The sequence below is a fragment of the Puntigrus tetrazona genome, chromosome 7, assembly GCF_018831695.1.
Source record: "Puntigrus tetrazona isolate hp1 chromosome 7, ASM1883169v1, whole genome shotgun sequence".
Classification (NCBI taxonomy): domain Eukaryota; kingdom Metazoa; phylum Chordata; class Actinopteri; order Cypriniformes; family Cyprinidae; genus Puntigrus; species Puntigrus tetrazona.
In genome coordinates this window covers 14293075-14315329 of record NC_056705.1, presented here as the reverse complement: position 1 = coordinate 14315329, position 22255 = coordinate 14293075, and the positions used below count along the sequence as shown (strand labels likewise).

The 22255-nt window shown below is 41.7% G+C and overlaps 11 non-coding genes across 11 annotated transcripts; all 11 read left to right on the top strand.

Annotated features, from left to right (window-relative positions):
• The first annotated feature begins 1182 nt into the window (after positions 1 to 1182).
• LOC122349823 lies at positions 1183 to 1373 on the top strand. The gene has a single exon (XR_006251516.1). It is a non-coding gene; the product is annotated as a U2 spliceosomal RNA (small nuclear RNA).
• Positions 1374 to 5358: 3985 nt separating this feature from the next.
• LOC122349810 lies at positions 5359 to 5522 on the top strand. Its single transcript, XR_006251504.1, has one exon. It is a non-coding gene; the product is annotated as a U1 spliceosomal RNA (small nuclear RNA).
• Positions 5523 to 6573: 1051 nt separating this feature from the next.
• On the top strand, positions 6574 to 6764 carry LOC122349822. The gene has a single exon (XR_006251515.1). It is a non-coding gene; the product is annotated as a U2 spliceosomal RNA (small nuclear RNA).
• Positions 6765 to 8895: 2131 nt separating this feature from the next.
• On the top strand, positions 8896 to 9059 carry LOC122349809. The gene has a single exon (XR_006251503.1). It is a non-coding gene; the product is annotated as a U1 spliceosomal RNA (small nuclear RNA).
• Positions 9060 to 10330: 1271 nt separating this feature from the next.
• LOC122349818 lies at positions 10331 to 10521 on the top strand. The gene has a single exon (XR_006251512.1). It is a non-coding gene; the product is annotated as a U2 spliceosomal RNA (small nuclear RNA).
• Positions 10522 to 12165: 1644 nt separating this feature from the next.
• On the top strand, positions 12166 to 12329 carry LOC122349808. Its single transcript, XR_006251502.1, has one exon. It is a non-coding gene; the product is annotated as a U1 spliceosomal RNA (small nuclear RNA).
• Positions 12330 to 13071: 742 nt separating this feature from the next.
• On the top strand, positions 13072 to 13262 carry LOC122349816. The gene has a single exon (XR_006251510.1). It is a non-coding gene; the product is annotated as a U2 spliceosomal RNA (small nuclear RNA).
• A 1994-nt stretch (positions 13263 to 15256) lies between these two features.
• LOC122349813 lies at positions 15257 to 15420 on the top strand. Its single transcript, XR_006251507.1, has one exon. It is a non-coding gene; the product is annotated as a U1 spliceosomal RNA (small nuclear RNA).
• Positions 15421 to 16510: 1090 nt separating this feature from the next.
• LOC122349815 lies at positions 16511 to 16701 on the top strand. Its single transcript, XR_006251509.1, has one exon. It is a non-coding gene; the product is annotated as a U2 spliceosomal RNA (small nuclear RNA).
• A 2799-nt stretch (positions 16702 to 19500) lies between these two features.
• Positions 19501 to 19664, top strand: LOC122349807. The gene has a single exon (XR_006251501.1). It is a non-coding gene; the product is annotated as a U1 spliceosomal RNA (small nuclear RNA).
• A 1190-nt stretch (positions 19665 to 20854) lies between these two features.
• LOC122349819 lies at positions 20855 to 21045 on the top strand. The gene has a single exon (XR_006251513.1). It is a non-coding gene; the product is annotated as a U2 spliceosomal RNA (small nuclear RNA).
• Positions 21046 to 22255: the final 1210 nt, after the last annotated feature.

Genomic DNA, 22255 nt, shown 5'->3' with positions numbered 1-22255 from the left:
GGTTAAAAATAGAAATGTTTTCCACTCTACGCTTTTGAGGCCAATACAGCATTGGTGTGTCTTGGGAATTACAGATACAAGTCCTGCACAGCTTCTCCAAAAACACCCCAAAGTGGCAATCGTGCAAACTTCACTTTCATATCCATCAAACTACTCTGGGTGCACATGGTCCTCCAGAATGCTTCGGTAGACCTTTGGCAGTGACGTGCCCATCTAACACAAGTATTGGTTCTAGGGAATGCCATGATATTGCTGCCTGAACCATCATTGATCTGTCGCCATTCTTCACTCTGGGCATGCAACAGTCTGGGTGGTACGATTCTTTGGGGCTTCTCTACACCGTAACTCTCCCGGTTGTGGGAAAGACAGTGAAGGTGGACTCAGCAGAGAACAATACATGTTTCACATTGCCCACAGCCCAAGATTTACACTGCTGGCACTATTGAAACTTGAGGTGCACATGTAATTCTGCAGTGAATTGGGTTGCTGTGGTTATGTTTTTTGGATGCAATCCCTTTCAGACAGCTTCCCCTTGAGTCCACAGTTACTCCTGTTGGATGTGGTTTGTCCTTCTTGGTAGTGTGCTGACATTTATCCAGGATACCGTGGTTCTTGATACATCTCAAAGACTAGCTGTCCTTGGTCACAGATGCACCAGCATGATGTGCACCAACAATTTGTCCTCTTTTGAACTCTGATGTCACACATAATGTTGTGTACATTGCAATATTTTAAGCAAAACTGTGCTATTACACTGCTAATTAAACTTTCACCTTCTTTTTTTATTTGTTTTGTTTCTTTGATCATATGGATACATTTTAAAATGTAATGTGTCTGTAGTGAGTGTGATATTGTTTTTTTTTATAGGACTGTTGTGTTGTTGTGCTTTGACTCCTCCCCTTCTCATACTGTCTCCTCCCCTCATCCCACCCTTTACCCTCCCATTTTATCACAGCTTTGTACGACCGTTTCTTGAAGCTTTTCAAATCTAAGGTGTGAACAGCCGGTGCTCAAGTAAGTGGGGCTTCATGACGCTTTAAGCCTTACTTTACCCGAAATATGTTAACAATCGAAGAACTTAACAGTTAAAGCATAAAAAATTTAACTAGCTAAATAAAAGCTTACCACCGTCTACTTTGCTGTGTTAAAGGATGTGGTTTCTGCTGTTGACCATTTGTAGGTATCGCTTCTCGGCCTTTTGGCTAAGATCAAGTGTAGTATCTGTTCTTATCAGTTTAATATCTGATACGTGCCCTACCCGGGCACCATATATTAAATTGATTTTTGGAGCAGGGAGATGGAATAGGGGCTTGCTCCGTCCACTCCACGCATCGACCTGGTATTGCAGTACTTCTGGGAACGGTGCACCCCCCTAAACTGGTTAAAAGAAGGAAGTTTTGTAAGTGATAAATGATTGAAAAAGTTAAATAGGTTTGGTTGAGTTCACAGTACTTTATTGTTTTAGTATGCACGATTATGTTTGGGATGAATTGCTATAGTCTCAAAGCGTGAAAGTGATGCTGTCTTTAATTTTTTTCATGTTTGCTTTAAGTAGTATGCAAGAGGATGGGGATTATTTAGTAATAAATTTGCATTTGTGTGAAAGCAGTGGGTAAGCATCCTTATTTATGACTTAAAAATGAAACACCTATTGTAATGGTGTTTACAGTGTCTTGTAAACAACAACTTGGTTCTTAAGAGAAACTAAGGGAAAAGAAAGAGACGGCATTTTAATAATTTTATAATACCCCTCCGAGGATCGCCGCCTTAACGTGGTGGAGGGGTTTGAGTGCCTGAATGACCCTAGGAGCTAGGTTGTCCAGGGCTATATGGTACCCTATATGGTAGGGTCTCCCATGGCAAACAGGTCCTAGGTGACAAGCCAGACAAAGAGCGGTCTATGATACCCTTATGGAGAAAAGCATAAATGGAGTCGCGACGTCACCCGGAATGGCGCAGCTGGGGCCCCGCAATGGAGCCAGGCCTGGGGCCTGGGCCGGCATGCGAGTGCCTGGTGGCCGGGTCTTGCCCCACGGGACCCGGCCGGGCTCAGCCCGAAACAGCGGCGTGGGGCCATCCTCCCGTGGGCCCACCACCTGCAGGAGGGACCGTAAGGGGCCGGTGCCTTGTGGTTTGAGTGGCAGTCGAAGGCGGGGACCTCGACAACCCAACCCCTGGACTCAGAATCTAGTTTTAGGGACATGGAACGTCACCTCTCTGGGGGAGCCTGAGTTGTTGCGGGAGGTCGAGAGATACCGGCTAGAGATAGTCGGTCTCACCTCCACGCACTGCTTGGGCTCTGGAACCCATCTCCTCGAAAGGGGCTGGACTCTTCACTACTCTGGTGTTGCCCGCAGTGAGAGGCGGCAGGCTGGTGTGGGCTTGCTCATAGCTCCCCAGCTTAGCCGCCATGTGTTGGAGTTTAACCCGGTGGATGAGAGGGTCACCTCCCTGCGACTTCGCTCTCACTGTCATTTGTGCCTACGGGCCGAATGGCAGTGTAGAGTACCTGGCCTTCTTGGAGTCCTTGGGAGGGGTGTTGAAAAGTGCTCCAACCGGGGACTCTATCGTCCTGCTGGGGGATTTCATCGCTCACGTTGGTGATGCTAGTGACACCTGGAGGGGCGTGATTGGGAGGAACGCCCCCCCCCCGATCTAAACCTGAGTGGTGTTCTGTTGTTGGAATTCTGTGCTAGTCACGGTCTGTCCATAACGAACACCATGTTTAAGCATAAGGGTGTCCACTAGTACACTTGGCATCAGGACACCTTAGGGCGGAGGTCAATGATCGACGTTGTGGTTGTATCATCTGATCTCCGGCCACATGTCTTGGACACTCGGGTGAAGAGAGGTGCGGAGCTGTCAACTGATCACCACCTGGTGGTGAGTTGGATCCGTTGGCGGGGGAGGAGGCCAGACAGACTTGGCAGGCCCAAACGTACTGTGAGGGTCTGTTGGGAACGTTTGGCAGAGACCTCTGTCAGGGAGATCTTCAACTCCCGCCTCCGGCAGAACTTTGACCGGATCCCGAGGGAGGCTGGAGACATTGAGTCCGAGTGGACTATGTTCTCTACCTCTTTGGTCAACGCAGCCGTCCGGAGCTGTGGCCGTAAAGTCTCTGGTGCATGTTGTGGCGGCAACCCCCGAACCCGATGGTGGACACCGGAAGTAAGGGATGCCGTCAAGCTGAAGAAAGAGTCCTATCGGGCCTGGTTGGCTCATGGGACTCCTGAGGCAGCTGACAGATACCGGTGGGCCAAGCAGACCGCTGCCCGGGTGGTTGTACAGGCAAAAACTCGGGTCTGGGAGGAGTTCAGGGAGGCCATGGAAAATGACTATCGGACAGCCTCAAAGAGGTTCTGGCAAACCGTCCGACGCCTAAGAAAAGGGAAGCAGTGCCCTGCCAACACCGTATACAGTGCTGGTGGGAACCTGCTAACCTCGACTGGGGATATTGTCGGGCGGTGGAAGGAATACTTTGAGTACCTCCTTAATCCCACCAACACGTCTTCCACTGAGGGAGCAAAGTACGGGGACCCGGGGGGGGACTCGACCATCACCCTGGCTGAGGTCACTGAGGTTGTTGAGAAGCTCCTCGGTGGCAAGGCACCAGGGGTGGACGAGATCCGCCCGGAGTACCTCAGGTCTCTGGATGTTGTAGGGCTGTCTTGGCTGACACGCCTCTGCAGTATCGCGTGGATGCGGGGGAAAGTGCCTCTGGACTGGCAGACTGGGGTGGTGGTTCCTCTTTTTAAGAAGGGGGACCGGAGGGTGTGCTCCAACTATAGGGGGATAACACTTCTTAGCCTCCCTGGGAAAGTCTATGCCAGGATACTGGAGAGGAGAATCCGCCCGATAGTTGAACCTCAGCTCCAAGAGGAACAATGCGGGTTTCGTCCTGGACGTTGACCACTGGACCAGCTCTATACCCTCTTCAGGATGCTGGAGGGTTCCTGGGAGTTTGCCCAACCAGTCTACATGTGTTTTGTGAAAGGGAAGTCTGGGCGTCCCCGCTTGGACTGATGCCCCCGCGACCCGGCCCCGATAAGCGGAAGAAAAAGAAGCATTTTAATATTCCCAGTCATTAATTTTACTGAATGAGAGAATGACAATAACGTTTACTCAAAAAAACAAAAAAGAAAATATTTTATTGCTCGATTATATCACATTTGTAACTTTTAAGAAAAGTTTAATAACACATTTAATTACTTTACCCAATGTAGCAATTTTTTTTATTATTTTACTGTAGAATTATTCTTATTTTATTGTTCTACTTTTGTCCTGTTGCCTGCAATTAGTTTCTTGTGCTAATTTAATTGCTTAATTGTTCTCATCTTTAGTGTCTCCTCATCTTTTTTAAGCATGCACTGGTGTCAATAATTAGGATAAAACAATTTAATATCACAAAGGCCTTATTTGAAGCAAAAAATAATGTTGTAAGATACATCACTATTGTAAAATAAAATAAATCCTATAGTACTATATAAGATTTCTTATATAGCCCACAATATACACAGGAGCGTTTGAAAGCTTATCAGTGTTTTCAGCGAATCTCTAGCTAATACTCATAGGCTCTGTACCATTCTTATTAATTCACTGGTTTAGCTTAATAACTTAAAATAAAATCGGCATGCATAATAATCCATAGTAAAATTCATGTTTTTCCATGTTTTACAAAATGTAGGCCTATTTAATAAAATCAGAGTTGGTTGTCATTACATTCTTTCCATTTCTTTGGACTGTTTTTGAGGGAACATCATCAGTTCCGTGCACTTGTTGTTCTAGTTATACAATCCTGTATAATATTCCTTTTTAAATTCCGAAAATATGTTTGTGAAGCTTTCAATGGTAATAAAAAATGAGAGCTTTGAGCGTCTCTGATTGGTAGTTCATTTCTACACGATTGGTAGAGAGACCGCCACTGCGGCCAGTCAGAAGGTATTGATACTAACTGCAGAATCAGATGACTTCCAGCTCCACCTCTCTGGATGTCAGATGGAGTGGAAGGATAGAATTGTCACTAGGGTGTGGGTGGATATTCTCCCTCCACCCATTAGGCATGAATTACATTCGCTTCTCCCTTAGATGTATGTCTAGTGAGGGGGAGCTTTACACAAGCTCCACCCATTTGCTCGGCAGTGAGCAGCCTTTCATCAGAAAGCCCAACTCTCTCTATGTATTTTTCAGTGATCACTGTAGTTTTTGTACTACTGTGAAAACTGCACCAGTAATTTAAAATGATCCAGAGTTTAGAGTTAATTGTGATGATGAACCAAATGAAGTGAGGAAGTAACGTCTCACCATCGCTGAAAATAATGTTCCCTGAAGTGCTCCCCCTTCAGGGTGGGTGTAGAACTCATACTTACCTGGCAGGGGAGATACCATGATCATGAAGGTGGTTCACCCAGGGCGAGGCTCAGCCATTGCACTCCGGTTGTGCTGACCCCTGCGAATTCCCCAAATGTGGGAATCTCGACTGCATAATTTCTGGTAGTGGGGGACTGCGTTCGCGCTCTCCCCTGATTATTCTGGTTAAAAATAGAAATGAATTCCACCCTCTGCTTGTTTGAAAGATTTTCATTCTGTGAACAAGTTTTCTACATCTGTATGTTTGATTGAGATATTCATAATACATACAGGGGTTGGACCATGAGGGCCTCCTTTTGCGGCCAATACAGCATCAGTTCATCTTGGGAATTACAGACACAAGTCCTGCACAGCGGCCAGAGGGATTGAGTCATTCTTCTTGTAGAAATTCCCACTACCTGATGCTTGGTGGAGGAAAACGATTCGTTACTTGCTTCTCCAAAACACCCCAAAGTGGCTCAATAATATTTAGATCTGGTGATCGTGCAAAACTTCACTTCCCTGTCCATCAAACTGCTCTGTCTTGCTGTTTGTATTTGTGCATTATCATCCTGATAAGACGGCACCACCTTCAGGATACAATGTTTGAACCATTGGGTGCACATGTTGGTTTGGTAGTGCTTTGACAGTGACGTGTCCATCTAGCACAAGTATTGGTTCTAGGGAATGCCACGATATTGTTGCCTGAACCATCACTGATCTGCCCCCATGCTTCACTCTGGGCATGCAACAGTCTGGGTGGTACACTTCTTTGGGGCTTCTTTGTCCTCTTTTGAACTCTGATATGTCAACCTATGCTAATTAAACTTTCACCTTTTGTTTTGTTTTTGTTTGTTTCTTTGATCATATGGATATATTTTAAAATGTAATGTATCTGTAGTGAGTGTGATTTATTTATTTTTTATTTTATAGGACTGTTGTGTTGTTGTGCTTTGACTCCTCTCCTTCCCTCCTCCCCTCATCCCATCCTTTACCCTCCCATTTTATAACAACTTTGTACGACCGTTTCTTGAAGCTTTTCAAATCTAAGGTGTGAACGACCGGTGCTCAAGTAAAGTGGGTTTCATGATGCTTTAAGCCTTACTTTACCCAAACTATGTTAACAGCATAAAAAGCATAAAAAATGTAACTAGCTAAATAAAAGCTTGCCACCGTCTACTTTGCTGTGTAAAAGCATGTGGTTTCTGCTGTTGACCATTTGTAGGTATCGCTTCTCGGCCTTTTGGCTAAGATCAAGTGTAGTATCTGTTCTTATCAGTTTAATATCTGATACGTGCCCTACCCGGGCACCATATATTAAATTGATTTTTGGAGCAGGGAGATGGAATAGGGGCTTGCTCCATCCACTCCACGCATCGACCCGGTATTGCAGTACTTCTGGGAATGGTGCACCCCCCCCTGAATTGGTTAAAGAAAAGAGCTAGCATTTTTGTTTATGTTGTGTTGAGGATAGTTATTTGTGTTGAGTTGTTTAGTGTTTTTCATGGGTTCTTTTTCCCATTTACTCTTAAAAATGATTTAGCATTGTATTTTATTTTGCGGCATGCGTGAGTTTGAGATCGTTTGCAAAATGAATAAACAGTTAGTCATCTCACGGAAAAGGGGCTTGCTCTGTCCACTCCACACATCAACCCGGTATTGCAGTACTTCTGGGAATGGTGCACCCCCATTAAATGGTTCAAAAAAAGGTTTTTTTGTGTGTGTTGAAAGTAGATGTTTAAAGGCGTAGTTTATATTTATATTTTGGTAGAGTTTAAAGTGATTTAATATGTACAGTTACATTTAGGATGGATTGCTGAAGTCTAACCTTTTAGAAAGTAGTTTTTGATGTACTAAAATTTTTGGCGGTCACCAAAACATATTTTCATCACACTCTGTTTAAATGTCTTTGTTCTTCCTCCCTCAGAATTAACTGACATGACTGTTAAAGTTTGAAAGATCGTATCCTTGTTTAATGTAGAGCATTCATTAGTTTTTTCTTTTTAAACTTGAATTAATGCTAATTGCTGGTGGTGTGAATTGAGCTGGTAAAAAAAAATCTGCCTTAACTTCTTTTGACAAGTGTTCCACTCATGTAATTAACATAAAACACACTTTCTATGCAATGCTATGCAGTGATGGTGTTTTCCGTGATCAAGTTTTTGCAATGTCCTTACAACTAAGTTTAGCACACATTGCTTATTCACATCCGCCAGTGTCTGATTCGCATAATACCGACTCAATTGAACTGATTAATTTTAATGATCTGTCCAACACTGAAGGCCTCACTGTCTGAATCGGTGTATAACAATAAAAAAAAGTCCATAACACCTTAGAGATTAGATTGTAGATTGTGTGATTCCTTGACCCCTGAAGGACATTCACGAGTCAAAAAAGCAATGCAATGTGTTCGCTAGCTGCTAATTATATTCAGCTATACGGTCCAAAATTAGTCTCAAATTCAAATTCAAATTTTATTTGTCACATACACATACATACATGGTACGACATGCAGTGAAATGTTCTTTACAACCGTCCAGCATCAAAAAAAGAAAACAGAATTTAAATATATATAAATATAAAATATAAAAGAATATGTATAAAAATATGTATAAAAAATAAGTGTAAATAAAGTGTAGAATATAAAATATAAAGTGTAAAATGTAAAAGTGGCTGTGCAATGTCCAGTGCAAAGTGGCTAGTGCAATTGTCTAAAGTAAGTGGCGAGTATCTGGGAAAGAGGGGTGAACATGGGAATCCCGGTAATTAGGTGCTGGGTGTTCTCTGGTTCAGACTCCGAATGGCCTGCGGGAAGAAGCTCCTCCTCATTCTCTCTGTGTTTGCCTTCAGGGAACGAAAGCGCTTTCCTGAACGCAGCAGAGAAAAGAGTCCATTGTTGGGATGGCTGAGGTCTTCCACGATCTTCCTGGCCCTGGTACAGCACCGCTTATTGTAGATGTGCTGCAGCACAGGGAGCTCAGTGCGGATGGTGTGCTCAGCTGACCGCACCACCTTCTGAAGGGCTCGCCTGTCCTGCATGGTGCTGTTTCCAAACCAGGAGGTGATGTTTCCCGTCAGGACACTCTCGATGGTGCAGGTGTAAAAGTTCTTTTGTATATCTTATATTTCTGCCTTGTATGATCATCATAATCCACATAGGAGCTCAAACAGGAGTTATTTCATACACTGAAAGTGAATTTTGAGCTAAAATTATTTTAAAGGCCATTAATGCTGTTGAAATCATCCATGGCACTGACACTCTTATGATGTGAAGAAACTCCGCCTTCACACCTCAAGCTCAAGTACTATGGGACCATGTTTTCAGCCAGCCAAAAATCTCTGGCAGGTGTCCCCCAAGGAAGCCCCGACATGGCATGATCAAGCCCTGGAGGTGACCGACTAAAAACTCAATAGCTCTAGAGGTCAAGAGTTTAGAGTAGATTAAGAGTTTAGATTGTGATGATGAACCATATAGAGTGGAGAACGTCTCACCATCGCTGAAAATAATGTTCCCTGAAGTGCTCCCCCTTCAGGGTGGGTGTAGAACTCATACTTACCTGGCAGGGGAGATACCATGATCATGAAGGTGGTTCACCCAGGGCGAGGCTCAGCCATTGCACTCCGGTTGTGCTGACCCCTGCGAATTCCCCAAATGTGGGAATCTCGACTGCATAATTTCTGGTAGTGGGGGACTGCGTTCGCGCTCTCCCCTGATTATTCTGGTTAAAAATAGAAATGTGTTCCACCCTACGCTTTTGAGGCCATTACAGCATTGGTGTGTCTTGGGAATTACAGATACAAGTGCTGCACAGCTTCTCCAAAAACACCCCGAAGTGGCGATCGTGCAAACTTCACTTTCATATCCATCAAACTACTCTGTCACCAGTCTTGCTGTGTGTATTTGTGCATTATCATCCTGATAGACGGCACCACCTTCAGGATACAATGTTTGCACCATTGGGTGCACATGGTCCTCCAGAATGCTTCGGTAGACCTTTGGCAGTGACGTGCCCATCTAGCACAAGTATTGGTTCTAGGGAATGCCTTGATATTGCTGCCTGAACCATCATTGATCTGTCGCCATTCTTCACTCTGGGCATGCAACAGTCTGGGTGGTACGATTCTTTGGGGCGTCTCTACACCGTAACTCTCCCGGTTGTGGGAAAGACAGTGAAGGTGGACTCAGCAGAGAACAATACATGTTTCACATTGCCCACAGCCCAAGATTTACACTGCTGGCACTATTGAAACTTGAGGTACACATGTAATTCTGCAGTGAACTGGGTTGCTGTGGTTATGTTTTTTGGATACAATCCCTTTCAGACAGCTTCCCCTTGAGTCCACAGTTGCTCCTGTTGGATGTGGTTCGTCCTTCTTGGTAGTGTGCTGACATTTTATCCTGGATACCGTGGTTCTTGATACATCTCAAAGACTAGCTGTCTGGGTCACAGATGCACCAGCATGATGTGCACCAACACTTTGTCCTCTTTTGAACTCTGATGTCACACATAATGTTGTGTACATTGCAATATTTTAAGCAAAACTGTGCTATTACACTGCTAATTAAACTTTCACCTTCTTTTTTTGTTTGTTTTGTTTCTTTGATCATATGGATACATTTTAAAATGTAATGTGTCTGTAGTGAGTGTGATATTGTTTTTTTTTTATAGGACTGTTGTGTTGTTGTGCTTTGACTCCTCCCCTTCTCATACTGTCTCCTCCCCTCATCCCACCCTTTACCCTCCCATTTTATCACAGCTTTGTACGACCGTTTCTTGAAGCTTTTCAAATCTAAGGTGTGAACAGCCGGTGCTCAAGTAAGTGGGTTTCATGACGCTTTAAGCCTTACTTTACCCAAACTATGTTAACAATCGAAGAACTTAACAGTTAAAGCATAAAAAATGTAACTAGCTAAATAAAAGCTTGCCACCGTCTAATTTGCTGTGTAAAAGCATGTGGTTTCTGCTGTTGACCATTTGTAGGTATCGCTTCTCGGCCTTTTGGCTAAGATCAAGTGTAGTATCTGTTCTTATCAGTTTAATATCTGATACGTGCCCTACCCGGGCACCATATATTAAATTGATTTTTGGAACAGGGAGATGGAATAGGGGCTTGCTCCATCCACTCCACGCATCGACCCGGTATTGCAGTACTTCTGGGAATGGTGCACCCCCTAAACTGGTCAAAAGAAGAAAGTTTTGTAAGTGATAGATGATTGAAGAAGTTTATATAATTAGGTTTGGTTGAGTTCACAATACTTTGTTAGTGTTTTAGTATGCACGATTATGTTTGGGATGAATTGCTATAGTCTCAAAGCGTGAAAGTGATGCTCTCTTTAATTTTTTTCATGTTTGCTTTAAGTAGTATGCAAGAGGATGGGGATTATTTAGTAATAAATTTGCATTTGTGTGAAAGCAGTGGGTAAGCATCCTTATTTATGACCTATTGTAATGGTGTTTACAGGGTCTTTTAAACAACAACTTGGTTCTTAAGAGAAACTAAGGGAAAAGAAAGAGACAGCATTTTAATATTCCCAGTCATTAATTTTACTGAATGAGAGAATGACAATAACGTTTACTCAAAAAAACAAAAAAGAAAATATTTTATTGCTCGATTATATCACATTTGTAACTTTAAGAAAAGTTTAATAACACATTTAATTACTTTACACAATGTAGCAAATTTTTTTATTATTATTTTACTGTAGAATTATTCTTATTTTATTGTTCTACTTTTGTCCTGTTGCCTGTAATTACTTTCTTGTGCTAATTTAATTGCTTAATTGTTCTCATCTTTAGTGTCTCCTCATCTTTTTTTAAGCATGCACTGGTGTCAATAATTAGGATCAAACAATTTATCACAAAGGCCTTATTTGAAGCAAAAAATAATGTTGTAAGATACATCACTATTGTGAAATAAAATGAATCCTATAGTACTATATAAGATTTCTTATATAGCCCACGATATACAAAGGAGCGTTTGAAAGCTTATCAGTGTTTTCAGCGAATCTCTAGCTAATACTCATAGGCTCTATACCATTCTTATTAATTCACTGGTTTAGCTTAATAACTTAAAATAAAATCGGCATGCATAATAATCCATAGTAAAATTCATGTTTTTCCATGTTTTACAAAATGTAGGCCTATTTAATAAAATCAGAGTTAGTTGTCATTACATTCTTTCCATTTCTTTGGACTGTTTTTGAGGGAACATCATCAGTTCCGTGCACTTGTTGTTCTAGTTATACAATCCTGTATAATATTCCTTTTTAAATTCCGAAAATATGTTTGTGAAGGTTTCAATGGTAATAAAAAATGAGAGCTTTGAGCGTCTCTTATCTGATTGGTAGTTCATTTCTACACGATTGGTGGAGAGACCGCCACTGCGGCCAGTCAGAAGCTATTGATACTAACTGCAGAATCAGATGACTTCCAGCTCCACCTCTCTGGATGTCAGATGGAGTGGAAGGATAGAATTGTCACTAGGGTGTGGGTGGATATTCTCCCTCCACCCATTAGGCATGAATTACATTCGCTTCTCCCTTAGCTGTATGTCTAGTGAGGGGGAGCTTCACACAAGCTCCACCCATTTGCTCGGCAGTGAGCAGCCTTTCATCAGAAAGCCCAACTCTCTCTATGTATTTTTCAGTGATCACTGTAGTTTTTGTACTACCGTGAAAACTGCACCAGTAATTTAAAATGATCCAGAGTTTAGAGTTAATTGTGATGATGAACCAAATGAAGTGAGGAAGTAACGTCTCACCATCGCTGAAAATAATGTTCCCTGAAGTGCTCCCCCTTCAGGGTGGGTGTAGAACTCATACTTACCTGGCAGGGGAGATACCATGATCATGAAGGTGGTTCACCCAGGGCGAGGCTCAGCCATTGCACTCCGGTTGTGCTGACCCCTGCGAATTCCCCAAATGTGGGAATCTCGACTGCATAATTTCTGGTAGTGGGGGACTGCGTTCGCGCTCTCCCCTGATTATTCTGGTTAAAAATAGAAACCCTATGCCTGTTACTAGCCTAAAACTTTTTCATTCTGTGAACAAGTTGTACCTTTCTACATCTGTATGTTTGATTGAGATATTACATGTACGTAAAACATACAGGGGTTGGACCATGAGTGTTTTGTTCTCTAGACTTGTTATCAGTTTAAAGCTTTTCATTGCAGAGCAACTTTTCTACATCAGTATTTTTAATTGTGATACTGCATATTAATAAATTTATCAGCCAAGAAATAATAAACTGCTCATTTAATGTTTTAAAGTATAATATGAACAAAACTTAATTTGTTCATATTACTGAAGTATAAAATAACAGATTTAAAAAATATTTATTTATGTTTTATAATTTGTTACTTTGACCATATATGGGTATATTTTAAAATGTAGTTTGTAGTGCATTTTGATTTTTGGAATCATGTAGTGCATTGGACTGTTGTTCTTTGACTCCTCCTCTTCTCTTACTTTCTCCTCCCATCATCCCACCCTTTACCCTCCCATTTTATCACAGCTTTGTACGACCATTTCTTGAAGCTTTTCAAATCTAAGGTGTGAATGACTGGTGCTCAAGTAAAGGGGGTTTCATGATGCTTTAACTGTTAACATAGTTTGGGTAAAGTAAGGCTTAAAGCATAAAAAATGTAACTAGCTAAATAAAAGCTAGCCACCGTCTAATTTGCTGTGTTAAAGCATGTGGTTTCTGCTGTTGACCATTTGTAGGTATCGCTTCTCGGCCTTTTGGCTAAGATCAAGTGTAGTATCTGTTCTTATCAGTTTAATATCTGATACGTGCCCTACCCGGGCACCATATATTAAATTGATTTTTGGAGCAGGGAGATGGAATAGGGGCTTGCTCCGTCCACTCCACGCATCGACCCGGTATTGCAGTACTTCTGGGAACGGTGCACCCCCCCTGAATTGGTTAAAGAAAAGAGCTAGTATTTTTGTTTATGTTGTGTTGAGGATAGTTATTTGTGTTGAGTTGTTTAGTGTTTTTCCCATTTACTCTTAAAATTGATATAGCTTTGTATTTTATTTTGTGGCATGAGTGAGTTTGAGATTGTTTGCAAAATGAATAAACAGTTAGTCATCTCACGGAAAAGGGGCTTGCTCTGTCCACTCCATGCATCAACCCGGCATTGCAGTACTTTCAGGAACGGTGCACCCCCCTAAAATGGTTTAAAAAAAAAAAAAAAAAGTTTTTGTGCTGAAAAAAAAAAAAAAAAAAAAGGCACCCCTTAAATTTTTTTTTTTTTTTTTTTTAATTACAAGTGATTATAGATTTTCTAATATATAGCGTATATGTTTGTATTTTTGGTTGAATTTAACATTGTGTTTAGTATGCATGAATGTTTGGGATGGATTACTATTTTTGAGTTTGTGCAAAAGCAATGGGTAACCGTTTGTCTGATTAATATAGTTTTTTTTTTGCCTTAATTACCTGTGGTGTGAATTTATGCTCAGAAAAAAACAAACAAACAAAAAAAGACATGCCTTAACTTCTCTGACGAGTGTTCCACTACAACTAACATAAAACACTTTCTATAAAACAAAAACAAATGCTATGCAGTCATGTGATTTATCTTTAATTTGATTTAACATTTAATACATAATTATTTTCAGGTTATTAATGACAATGTGAAATAAATTATAGTTTACACCCTTAAGTCACCCATATACTTCAAACTAATTTCTTTTGTTCTTTTGTGCAAAAAGAAGTTCAAAAAGGCTTTGATTTAAAAAATAATAATAATAATTTATTGTAGACCTTTTTAAATTTGCTTTAGAAGAAGAAGAGCAGCAGCAGTATGGTGTAATATTTATTTGCTTGCTACCAGGGCTGCACAATATTAGAAGAAATTTGCATTGCAATATTTTCTTTCTCTGCTTTGTGTATATATCACATTATAAGCATAGATAAACATAACAGAACAAAGATACACATGGAATAAACAGTGCTTCATTTGCTCCAGTGCTCTCCACAATGTTGCGGATGTTTCAACAAAGTAACAGATTTTCAACACTAAAAATCATGTGGAGTAGCATTGCTGCTGAAATTATTTACAGTGGTTATCTAATTACAGCTGTCACGTCCTGTAGATGGTGTGTGTGTGAGAGCACGTCAAACAATCAGTACAAATATAATGATAAACATCCTGCGATGTGACCATCTAAGTCTTAAGACAAGTCATGTCACTTGGCGGCCATCTTTGAAACGCCTCTTAGGCATCCAAGTGCAGCTCCCATCTCTTTGGGAGAATTTGATGTTTCCCAAAACAAACTGTACCGTAAGCTTACAATTAAAAATCATCAATTGAAATCTCCAATAAAATCTGACAGCAATAATTGTTGTGGGGCGTCTTGCGATTGACCAGCCATTTTAAAGCATTATTTCCCATTCAAAACTATACGAATGTCTTGGGTATTCTATTGTCTGTGCTGACGCGGATGCACAGATTATGATATTGATGCTGTCGAATTTCTGCTGAAACAATAATTGTGCAGCCCTACTTGCTACCTTGCCTTTCATTCTTTTCATGGATTTAGGGAAAAACATCACGTGTCAAAGGTGGAGTTTCAGAACACACCCACCGGTAGCATAAGTGTCTCGGACCAAAGGTAGCTCAAAGATGTTTAGGAGTCAAAACGTACTCCCCAAAAAGTGCCAGCAGCACTTTAGTGAGCTTTGGTAAGCTTATGCTAACTGCTAAAACAAACTTCATTTTTGGCCTGATTTGGTTTGAAATGACATCATTTCAGATTGTTCTTTGACTTTGTTTAGCTATAAAAGGCTATAGAGATTGAGAGTTTAGATTGTGATGATACATATGGAGTGGAGTAACATCTCACCATCACGGAAAATAATGTTCCCTGAAGTGCTCCCCCTTCAGGGTGGGTGTAGAACTCATACTTACCTGGCAGGGGAGATACCATGATCATGAAGGTGGTTCACCCAGGGCGAGGCTCAGCCATTGCACTCCGGTTGTGCTGACCCCTGCGAATTCCCCAAATGTGGGAATCTCGACTGCATAATTTCTGGTAGTGGAGGACTGCGTTCGCGCTCTCCCCTGATTATTCTGGTTAAAAATAGAAATGTATTCCACCTTATGCTTGTTACTAGTTTGAAAGATTTTCATTCTGTGAACAAGTTTTCTACATCTGTATGTTTGATTGAGATATTCGTAATACATACAGGGGTTGGACCATGAGGGCCTCCTTTTGCGGCCAATACAGCATCAGTTCATCTTGGGAATTACAGACACAAGTCCTGCACAGCAGCCAGAGGGATTGAGTCATTCTTCTTGTAGAAATTCCCACTACCTGATGCTTGGTGGAGGAAAACGATTCGTTACTTGCTTCTCCAAAACACCCCAAAGTGGCTCAATAATATTTAGATCTGGTGATCGTGCAAAACTTCACTTCCCTGTCCATCAAACTGCTCTGTCTTGCTGTTTGTATTTGTGCATTATCATCCTGATAAGACGGCACCACCTTCAGGATACAATGTTTGAACCATTGGGTGCACATGTTGGTTTGGTAGTGCTTTGACAGTGACGTGCCCATCTAGCACAAGTATTGGTTCTAGGGAATGCCATGATATTGGTGCCTGAACCATCACTGATCTGCCCCCATGCTTCACTCTGGGCATGCAACAGTCTGGGTGGTACACTTCTTTGGGGCTTCTTTGTCCTCTTTTGAACTCTGTCAACCTTAATGTTGTGTACATTGCAATATTTTAAGCAAAACTGTGCTATTACTGTTCTTTTTTTTGTTTGTTTTGTTTCTTTGATCATATGGATATATTTTAAAATGTAATGTGTCTGTAGTGAGTGTGATATTTTTGTATTTTTTTTATATAGGACTGTTGTGTTGTTGTGCTTTGACTCCTCCCCTTCTCATACTGTCTCCTCCACTCATCCCACCCTTTACCCTCCCATTTTATCACAGCTTTGTACGACCGTTTCTTGAAGCTTTTCAAATCTAAGGTGTGAACAGCCGGTGCTCAAGTAAGTGGGTTTCATGATGCTTTAAGCCTTACTTTACCCAAACTATGTTAACAGCATAAAAAACATAAAAAATGTAACTAGCTAAATAAAAGCTTGCCACCATCTACTTTGCTGTGTTAAAGCATGTGGTTTCTGCTGTTGACCATTTGTAGGTATCGCTTCTCGGCCTTTTGGCTAAGATCAAGTGTAGTATCTGTTCTTATCAGTTTAATATCTGATACGTGCCCTACCCGGGCACCATATATTAAATTGATTTTTGGAGCAGGGAGATGGAATAGGGGCTTGCTCCGTCCACTCCACGCATCGACCCGGTATTGCAGTACTTCTGGGAACGGTGCACCCCCCCTGAATTGGTTAAAGAAAAGAGCTAGCATTTTTGTTTATGTTGTGTTGAGGATAGTTAGTTGTGTTGAGTTGTTTAGTGTTTTTGATGGGTTCTTTTTCCCATTTACTCTTAAAAATGATTTAGCATTGTATTTTATTTTGCGGCATGTGTGAGTTTGAGATCGTTTGCAAAATGAATAAACAGTTAGTCATCTCACGGAAAAGGGGCTTGCTCTGTCCACTCCACACATCAACCCGGTATTGCAGTACTTCTGGGAATGGTGCACCCCCATTAAATGGTTCAAAAAAAGTTTTTCTTTTGTGTGTTGAAAGTAGATGTTTAAAGGCGTAGTTTATATTTATATTTTGGTAGAGTTTAAAGTGATTTAATATGTACAGTTACATTTAAGATGGATTGCTGAAGTCTAACCTTTTAGAAAGTAGTTTTTGATGTACTAAAATGTTTGGCGGTTACCAAAACATATTTTCATCACACTCTGTTTAAATGTCTTTGTTCTTCCTCCCTCAGAATCAACTGACATAACTGTTAAAGTTTGAAAGATCGTATCCTTGTTTAATGTAGAGCATTCATAGTTTTTTCTTTTAAACTTGAATTAATGCTAATTGCTGGTGGTGTGAATTGAGCTGGTAAAAAAAATCTGCTTTAACTTCTTTTGACAAGTGTTCCACTCATGTAATTAACATACTTTCTATGCAATGCTATGCAGTGATGGTGTTTTCCGTGATCAAGTTTTTGCAATGTCCTTACAACTAAGTTTAGCACACATTGCTTATTCACATCCGCCAGTGTCTGATTCGCATAATACCGACTCAATTGAACTGATTAATTTTAATGATCTGTCCAACACTGAAGGCCTCACTGTCTGAATCGGTGTATAACAATAAAAAAATAGTCCATAACACCTTAGAGATTAGATTGTAGATTGTGTGATTCCTTGACCCCTGAAGGATAATCACGAGTCAAAAAAGCAAAGCAATCTGTTCGCTAGCTGCTAATTATATTCAGCTATACGGTCCAAAATTAGTCTTTTGTATAGCTTATATTTCTGCCTTGTATGATCATCATAATCCACATAGGAGCTCAAACAGGAGTTATTTCATACACTGGCTACTATCTGAAAGTGAACTTTGAGCTAAAATTATTTTAAAGGCCATTAATGCTGTTGAAATCATCCATGGCACTGACACTCTTATGACGTGAAGAAACTCCGCCTTCACTCCTCAAGCTCAAGCACTATTGCACCATGTTTTCAGCCAGCCAAAAATCTCTGGCAGTTGTCCCCCAAGGAAGCCCCGACATGGCGTGATCAAGCCCTGGAGGTGACCGACTAAAAGCTCAATAGCTCTAGAGCAGGGATGTCAAACTCAATTGTACAAGGGGCCAAAATTCAAAACACACTTTAGGTCGCGGGCCGAACAGGATAAACATTTATTTAACACACTAAAACTAAATGTTTTTGGAACATAAATATGAATAAAAACAGACAGGAATATTATTCTGAAACAAACTTAAACCTTAAATGACTTCTATTTAATTTTTTGCTCTTCATAAAAATATCTTGTTAAATATAACATTCAAATTCCTTTGCACCTATGTCAATGTATATAAAAAAAATAAACTTAAATATCCCAAAAGATTTTGCTCTCCTTAAAAATATCTCCTGTCGAAATTATACAAGTTAGAAATATGAACATGTTACAAAACCTGGAAATATACATAAAATGTGTGCTTTTCAGCAATAACAATTCAAATCATTCAGTTTTCTTTGCTCTTATGACTCTGATCTGATTATATGCTCTGACCGCAGCCGGATACCTGGCATCTTTTTTTGGCAACAAGTTTGTTTACATTTGGTGTAAAGTCCTGTGTTGTGGAGATTCTCAGGATGGACAGCAGGTGCTCATCAGTGAGACGACTTCTGTGTGCTGTTTTGTTAATCTTCATCACTGAGAAGAGCTTCTCACACAGATATGTGCTCCCAAACATGCACAAGGTTCGAGCCGCATGAAGACGGAGCTGAGGCATTGATGTAGGGATGGAGTGAATGAACTGTGCGGGTCCTGCAGTGTCGTACTTTGCTTTCAGTGTCCCATTACACTGCAGCTCAATCAGTTCCATCTGAATCTGCGCAGGTGCAGTTTCAACATCGACGGCAAATGGTTGCGAAGCAACTCAAAACTCTCAAAACATTTGTGCTGACTTGGTTCAACATTACTTGCTCTGAATCCAGGTCTTTCAGGTTATCCTTGTGTTTTGTCTCAAAGTGCCATCTTATATTGAATTCTCTAATTACAGCCACATTAGCTCCACAAATGAGACACACGAGTTTACCGGCAATGTCATTAAACATACTCAGCCTCCCATCGGTTATTAAAGGCTCTGTTTTCAGAATCAACTTTTCTCTTCGGCATCGTGAGGGGTATCTTCGGCTAACGGCTATCTTCGTAATATCTTGTAATAGCTAGACTTAATTGACGCGAGAAGTAAGCGGCAAGGCAGCTGAAGCGTTGCATTATGGGATCTGTAGTTCTGTGCAGTATTGCGTTAACAGCGCTTCATATCGATGGGCCATGAATAACGATAATGTAAAATGATCTTGCGGGCCAGATATGATTACAATGCGGGCCGGATGTGGCCCGCGGGCCGTGAGTTTGACACATGTGCTCTAGAGGTCAAGAGTTTAGAGTAGATTAAGAGTTTAGATTGTGATGATGAACCATATAGAGTGGAGAACGTCTCACCATCGCTGAAAATAATGTTCCCTGAAGTGCTCCCCCTTCAGGGTGGGTGTAGAACTCATACTTACCTGGCAGGGGAGATACCATGATCATGAAGGTGGTTCACCCAGGGCGAGGCTCAGCCATTGCACTCCGGTTGTGCTGACCCCTGCGAATTCCCCAAATGTGGGAATCTCGACTGCATAATTTCTGGTAGTGGGGGACTGCGTTCGCGCTCTCCCCTGATTATTCTGGTTAAAAATAGAAATGTATTCCACCCTACGCTTTTGAGGCCAATACAGCATTGGTGTGTCTTGGGAATTACAGATACAAGTCCTGCACAGCTTCTCCTAAAACACCCCGAAGTGGCAATCGTGCAAACTTCACTTTCATATCCATCAAACTACTCTGGGTGCACATGGTCCTCCAGAATGCTTCGGTAGACCTTTGGCAGTGACGTGCCCATCTAACACAAGTATTGGTTCTAGGGAATGCCATGATATTGCTGCCTGAACCATCATTGATCTGTCGCCATTCTTCACTCTGGGCATGCAACAGTCTGGGTGGTACGATTCTTTGGGGCTTCTCTACACCGTAACTCTCCCGGTTGTGGGAAAGACAGCGAAGGTGGACTCAGCAGAGAACAATACATGTTTCACATTGCCCACAGCCCAAGATTTACACTGCTGGCACTATTGAAACTTGAGGTGCACATGTAATTCTGCAGTGAATTGGGTTGCTGTGGTTATGTTTTTTGGATGCAATCCCTTTCAGACAGCTTCCCCTTGAGTCCACAGTTACTCCTGTTGGATGTGGTTTGTCCTTCTTGGTAGTGTGCTGACATTTATCCAGGATACCGTGGTTCTTGATACATCTCAAAGACTAGCAGTCCTTGGTCACAGATGCACCAGCATGATGTGCACCAACAATTTGTCCTCTTTTGAACTCTGATGTCACACATAATGTTGTGTACATTGCAATATTTTAAGCAAAACTGTGCTATTACACTGCTAATTAAACTTTCACCTTCTTTTTTTGTTTGTTTTGTTTCTTTGATCATATGGATACATTTTAAAATGTAATGTGTCTGTAGTGAGTGTGATATTGTTTTTATTTTTATAGGACTGTTGTGTTGTTGTGCTTTGACTCCTCCCCTTCTCATACTGTTTCCTCCCCTCATCCCACCCTTTACCCTCCCATTTTATCACAGCTTTGTACGACCGTTTCTTGAAGCTTTTCAAATCTAAGGTGTGAACAGCCGGTGCTCAAGTAAGTGGGGCTTCATGACGCTTTAAGCCTTACTTTACCCGAACTATGTTAACAATCGAAGAACTTAAGTTAAAGCATAAAAAATGTAACTAGCTAAATAAAAGCTTACCACCGTCTACTTTGCTGTGTTAAAGGATGTGGTTTCTGCTGTTGACCATTTGTAGGTATCGCTTCTCGGCCTTTTGGCTAAGATCAAGTGTAGTATCTGTTCTTATCAGTTTAATATCTGATACGTGCCCTACCCGGGCACCATATATTAAATTGATTTTTGGAACAGGGAGATGGAATAGGGGCTTGCTCCGTCCACTCCACGCATCGACCTGGTATTGCAGTACTTCTGGGAACGGTGCACCCCCTAAACTGGTTAAAAGAAGAAAGTTTTGTAAGTGATAGATGATTGAAGAAGTTTATATATTTAGGTTTGGTTGAGTTTACAATACTTTGTTAGTGTTTTAGTATGCACGATTATGTTTGGGATTAATTGCTATAGTCTCAAAGCGTGAAAGAGATGCTGTCTTTAATTGGGTCTGGTTTGGTGACCACAGGATAGCTTCTCTGCTTTTTGCTGATGATGTTGTTCTGTTGGCTGCATCTGGCCAAGACCTACAGTGCGTGCTGGGGCGGTTTGCAGCTGAGTGTGAAGCGGCAGGGATGAAAATCAGCACCTCCAAGTCTGAGGCCATGGTCCTCAGTCGGACAAGGGTGGCTTGCCCCCTTCAGGTTGGTGGGGAGCTCCTGCCTCAGGTGGAGGAGTTTAAGTATCTTGGGGTCTTGTTCACGAGTGAGGGAAGGATTGAACGAGAGATCGACAGACGGATCGGTGCAGCTTCTGCAGTAATGCGGTCGCTGTACTGGTCTGTCATGGTGAAGAAGGAGCTGAGCCGCAAGACGAAGCTCTCGATTTACTGGTCGATCTTCGTTCCTACTCTCACCTATGGTCATGAGCTTTGGGTCGAAATGAGTTTCCTCCGTAGGGTGGCTGGGCGCTCCCTTAGAGATAGGGTGAGGAGGTCGGCCACTCAGGAGGAGCTCCGAGTAGACCCGCTGCTCCTCCACATCGAGAGAGGCCAGCTGAGGTGGCTCGGGCATCTGTCCCGGGTACCTCCCGGATGCTTCCCAAGGGAGGTGTTCCGGGCATGTCCCACCGGGAGGAGGCCCCGGGGAAGACCTAGGACACGCTGGAGGGACTATGTCTATCGGCTGGCCTGGGAGCGCCTCGGTGTTTCCCCGGAAGAGCTGGAGGAAGTGTCTGGGGAGAGCGAAGTCTGGGTGTCCCTGCTTAGACTGTTGCCCCCGCGACCCAGCCCCCGATAAGCGGAAGAAAAAGAAGCATTTTAATATTCCCAGTCATTAATTTTACTGAATGAGAGAATGACAATAACGTTTACTCAAAAAAACAAAAAAGAAAATATTTTATTGCTCGATTATATCACATTTGTAACTTTTAAGGAAAGTTTAATAACACATTTAATTACTTTACCCAATGTAGCAATTTTTTTATTATTTTACTGTAGAATTATTCTTATTTTATTGTTCTACTTTTGTCCTGTTGCCTGCAATTAGTTTC